Genomic DNA, 6,000 nt, shown 5'->3' with positions numbered 1-6,000 from the left:
ACATGCATATATACAAAGAATAGCTATCTGTGCATACGCCTGCATTTTTTTTTTCTGTCTTTGTTTCCTGGTTGGTTTCTGTGTATAAGAAACATGAGCTGCTCTAAGCTCTTGGTAAAGGATGATCCTCATAAACTTCGTGACAAAAAGGAAAATCGAAATCGTAAAAAGAGGGAAAAATTTGCTGCTCTTTCGTTTGAAGAAAAAGAAGCCTGTCGGAGAAAGAATAGAGAGGCTTATCATAGAAAAAAATTGGGAAAAATGCTTTCCAAGTCCTTGCCAGAGCAATTTGAGCAGGCTTGCAAATCACCAGCTTCTACATCTGTCATGCGTCCCTTTGCTGCTCAACAATGTTCTCATGGTACATCCTAATTCGAACACTCTCATTATATTTTGATTATCTGTTTATTCACCATTCACTATTCCCCTTACGTGCTTCATGTTAATCTTTCAATCATAAAGTTAGCAGAGTAACTGATTCTCAGAATTTCAAACACCAAGAGAAGGTTGATCGAATTCTTGATTGTAATGAAGGTTAGCCATACTATTTACTGTTCTGTAAGGAACATATTTAGCTATACTAAATTCACATTTCTCTTAAATCATTTGTAACTGCTTCTTCTAATCAGTTGTTATACTCTCATTTTACAGGACACTGCAGAGGTACTATTTCTATATAAGTTACTATATTCTGATCACTTACACTTTTGATTGTTTCTTATGCTAATCATTGATTTTAATAGGTCCTCTAAAATATGGTGTTCAAATTTCTGAGTCTGCAAACAATAGTGCTGAACTATCTGATAGTCAGTCGAGTAAAAAGTCAAAGCAACAGATTTCTTCATTCTCAACGTATGAGAAAGGTATATTACATGATTCATTTGCCATGTAGTGTTTGTACTCAGATTATAAGCATGATTGTATTGATATAATAATCTATTTCCAATTTTTAAACGCAGGATCTACATCTAATTGTAAGACAAAACATACATGCCTAGCTTTTACAGATAGTGCAGGTTATTTAGGGTTCAAAATTCATTATTGATTGATGTTTATTATATATAATCATGAACATTATGACTAACACTCATATTACTTAACTTTTTTGGTTATCAGATGAATCATTCATATGTATGAACTGCTACAAATTTCTCACAGACATTGCTGAAGAGGCTTCAGGTGATAAATGTTTCTTGGAGTTTTTAACAAGATTTTTTATATCATTATTCATAAGAATCTTATGAACTTTATCTCTAATAGATTTGTCAGTTATTCTGCCAACATATCAAATGTATCAACTTCCGGACAGTGGCTCTATTAGAACAAAGACAACTGCAGGTTACTACCTTGAATCTTAATTCCTTCTGCTATCTGTGAAAATACTTCAGTTCAATGATCCAAATCATATTATGATTACCATTCACATACATTCAATCCTATTACAACTCATTTTTTGTGATAGTCTTCCAAAGCCTCAATATAAGCATATCTCATGAAATCACTTCTGATCATACATAATTGAATTATTCAGGTACAACACATTCATCAATGAAACAAATGAAAGCCATGAGTAACAGAAAGAAAAAAAAAAGAGGTACACATTGCAGACCATTACTCCTTACTTTCCTACATAATTATTTTGACTCTCAACTCTTAGTTTCACTCAAGTAATGGATACTTTTACAGGTAATAAAGTTATTGATGGAGTTCATACACTGCAGTCTATTAATGACAATGCAGATAGGTTACCTACGAAAGCTGATTGTCAATACTGTGGGGCAAAAAAGATGCACTCTGAGACACCTAATTTCTGTTGCTCTGACGGACAAGTAGTTCTACATGAAAATAAGCTTCCAGATATTCTTGTAGAACTATTTACTGGTCACTCTGATGAAGCTTTATCCTTCCGCACATATGTCCGAACATATAACAATATGTTTGCTTTTACATCTTTTGGTGTACACTATGATAAATCGCTTTGCAAGAGAACAAATGGTATTTACACATTCAAAGTTCAAGGACAGACCTATCATTTCATCAAAGACCTTATTCCGCATGGAGGATGTGGATTATATCTACAGCTTTATTTCCATGATACAGAGCATGAGCTTCAAAATAGAATGGCAGTTTCTGAAAGGTTAACAGAAAGCATAGTAATGAGAATCATGGAACTGATGAAGTCTAATCCATATGCATGCTTTCTGCGAAGTCTCAGAAATGTTCCGAATTTAGATTCATATCAAATAGTGCTCAAATCACATTCAGAAAATGATCAACGAGTGTTCAATCATCCAACAGCCTCTCAAGTTGCAGCTCTTTGGACAGAAAGACAAAATTCAGAACCAAGTTATGCCAGACACATCCAAATTTATACAAAAGAAGGAAATGATCACCTCGTGCAATACTATTATGGCTGTTACGATCCTCTACAATATCCACTATTGTTTGCACTTGGTGAAACAGGCTAGCATCCTGGAATCAGAAGAATGACCAGAGACAATCCAAAAAAGAGAAAAAGATCTATTCAAAAAACCAAATCTACTGCTGTTCTGACCAATTACAAATCTGCTGAAGAAATGATATCTGCTGAAGAACAAGGTACTTCGAACCTCTAATGACTTATACATCAATGATATGCAGATCACTTATACATTACCTATACACATTAGTTATGCACTATTTATATAATTACACATATCCACTCACTTATATGCAGAATACAGTACTTCCATTGCTTATATACAGGAAACACATTACTTATGTTTTCTCACTGTATTCAGCCTGCAATGATCCTGAAAACAACAGCGAATCTGTGTCAATGCGAGAATATTATGCTTATAAATTACAGATGAGGGATAAATATTGTCCAAATATACTGAACACTGGAAGGTTACTTCAGCAGTATGTTGTTGATATGTACATAAAAATCGAAAGTCAGATACTAGATTATTATAAGAGCAAACAAGAATTTATAAGGAGAGAAAAACTACAAGGTGTTATGGATAGCGTGATAGCAGGTCAATGCCAAGGTTCAAAGGTAGGCCAGAGAGTGGTGCTTCCAGCTTCATTTATAGGAGGTCCTCGTGACATGAAAAGGAGATATGTTGATGCTATGGCATTGGTACAGAAATTTGGTAAACCAGACTTATTCATTACGATGACTTGTAATCCTTCATGGCCAGAAATAAAGGATCATATGCTCCCAACAGACGAAGCACATAACAGGCCAGACTTAGTCACTCGAGTCTTTCATGCAAAGCTTGATATATTGAAGCAAGAGTTATTCAAAAAAGAGATATTTGGATCTGTTGCTGCTTACACCTATGTGATTGAGTTCCAGAAACGTGGTCTTCCTCATGCTCATTTCCTCATAATCTTGAAGCCAAGTTCAAAACTTTACTCTACAGATTCTTATGACAAAATAGTTAGTGCAGAGATTCCAGATCAGAGCAAAAATCAACATCTTTTCAACATGGTTCGCAAACATATGATTCATGGTCCTTGTGGAAAAAAAAATCCAAAGAATGTCTGTATGCAAGGAGAACATCAGAAAAAATGCAGAAACAATTATCCAAAATCATTTGCTGACAAAACCTTCCATGGAGATAATGCATATCCCATTTATCAAAGAAGGAACAATGGATACAAAATCATGGTTCGTGGACATCAGTTGGATAACAGATGGGTTGTTCCATACAATCCTTATCTTCTCGCAAAATTCAACTGCCATATAAATGTCGAAATCTGTTCTACAGTAAAGGCAGTCAAATACATATACAAGTACATCTACAAAGGTCATGACAAGATCCATTTTCGAGTGAATTCAGACGATTCTAATGGCTCAAATCCTGATCGTCATGTATCTGCAGTCGATGAAATCAAAGACTACCAATCAGCTAGGTGGGTGTGCGCCGTCGAAGGTATATGGAGAATATACAGATTCTTGCTATTTGAAATGCATCCTGCTGTTATTCATCTGCAACTTCACTTAGAAAATTGTCAGCCATTGAACTTCAGACAAGATCAAGATTTGCGCGATGTAGTAAGGAATAAATTTGCTAAGAGAACTATGTTAACAGAATTCTTCTACATGAACTCTACTCATTCTCTAGCTCAGAATCTCAAATGCACTTACAAAGAGTTTCCTGAACATTTTGTCTGGTATCCAGGAAGAAGAACATGGGAGCCAAGAAAACAGAAAGATTCTATAGGCAGGATAGTAACAGCAAGTCCAATGGAAGGAGAAAGATACTTTCTGAGATTGCTCCTTACACATGTCAACAATCCAACTTCATTTGATGATTTGAGAACAATAAATGGAGCATATGTCCACACTTTTCGTGAGGCAGCAATTCTAAGAGGTTACTTTGAGTCTGATAAGTCACAAGAACAATGCCTCGAAGAAGCAAGTTTGTATCAGATGCCATATACTTTAAGAAGATTATTTGCGACACTGCTTGTTCATTTTCCTCCTTCAAATCCGAGGTATCTTTGGGAGCAATTTGAGAAGCCATTATCTGAAGATATGACCAGAATTCCACAAATATCAGTTGATCAGATTCGTTTGCAGGTATTATACCAAATAAATGAGTTTCTGCAATCAATGGGAAAAGACATTAATCAATATGCTTTAGTTCCAAATACCATGTACTTTGATGACTTGAACAAAAACACTCGTGATACAATAGCTGAAACAAGAATCTCTGTACCAGAGCATGACCTACTAGCAATTAAACAACTAAATGCTGAGCAGAAAAAAGCTTTTGACATTATCATGAATGCAGTTTTTGTTCATAAGAAAGGAACCTTCTTCATTGATGGACCAGGTGGAACAGGAAAAACATTTTTGTATCGAGCACTACTAGCAGAAATCAGGTCAAAAGGATTCATAGCTCTTGCTACAGCATCCTGTGGAGTTGCGGCTTCGATTCTGCCAGGTGGAAGAACAGCTCACTCAAGATTCAAGATACCAATTAGTGGAACAGGAGATAAGCAATGTAGAGTTAGTAAACAAAGCTCATTAGCAAAACTCCTTCAATCCGCCATTCTGATCATCTGGGATGAAGCTCCAATGGCGCATAAAGCCTCAATTGAAAGTGTCGACAAACTTCTGAGGGACATAATGGACTCAAACGATTTGTTTGGATCAAAGGTTATTGTTTTTGGAGGTGATTTTCGTCAAGTCTTGCCAGTGGTAACAAGAGGATCAAAATCTGAATTTATTGATGCAAGTATAGTCAATTCATATATATGGCCAGAGCTGCATAAGTTACATCTGACTGAAAACATGAGAGCAAGGCATGATCCAGAATTTACTCAATATCTACTTCGAATTGGAAATGGAACAGAGCCAATTATCTTCAACAATTCTATCCAGATACCTCGATCAATGCTAATAAGATATACAAATGAGGAAGATTCAATGACTGCACTGATGAGGACAGTGTTTCCAGATTTGAAAGCTTTTTCAAATGGAAATTTATCTGCAGTTAACCGTGCTATACTGACAACAAAGAATGACTTTGTCGACCAGATTAATGAGAAGCTCATTGTACACTTAGAAGGACAAGTGCAAGAATACATCAGCCGAGACAAGTGTATAGACAACTCTGACCAGACAATCATGGAGGACTTGCTAAACAGTTTAACTCCAAATGGTTTCCCACCTCATAAGCTGCTTCTGAAACCATATTGCCCTATCATGTTACTCAGAAACATTGATGCACCTCAGGGATTATGCAATGGCACTAGACTCATATGCAAATCATTGAGCTCAAACGTCATACATGCAGCCATAACATGTGGTGAATTTGCTGGAAAAGAGGTCTTCATCCACAGAATTTCTTTCAGAGCAGAGAACAATTCAGACTCACCAGTATCATTTGAACGCATTCAATTTCCTATCCGACCCTGTTTTGCTATGACAATTAACAAAGCTCAGGGCCAAACGCTTGATTTTGTTGGCATCTATTTGCGTGAACCAGTTTTCTCACATGGACA

This window comes from Coffea eugenioides, chromosome 5 (assembly GCF_003713205.1).
Source record: "Coffea eugenioides isolate CCC68of chromosome 5, Ceug_1.0, whole genome shotgun sequence".
In the NCBI taxonomy this organism is placed as follows: Eukaryota; Viridiplantae; Streptophyta; class Magnoliopsida; order Gentianales; family Rubiaceae; genus Coffea; species Coffea eugenioides.
This window is presented reverse-complemented; position numbering follows the sequence as displayed.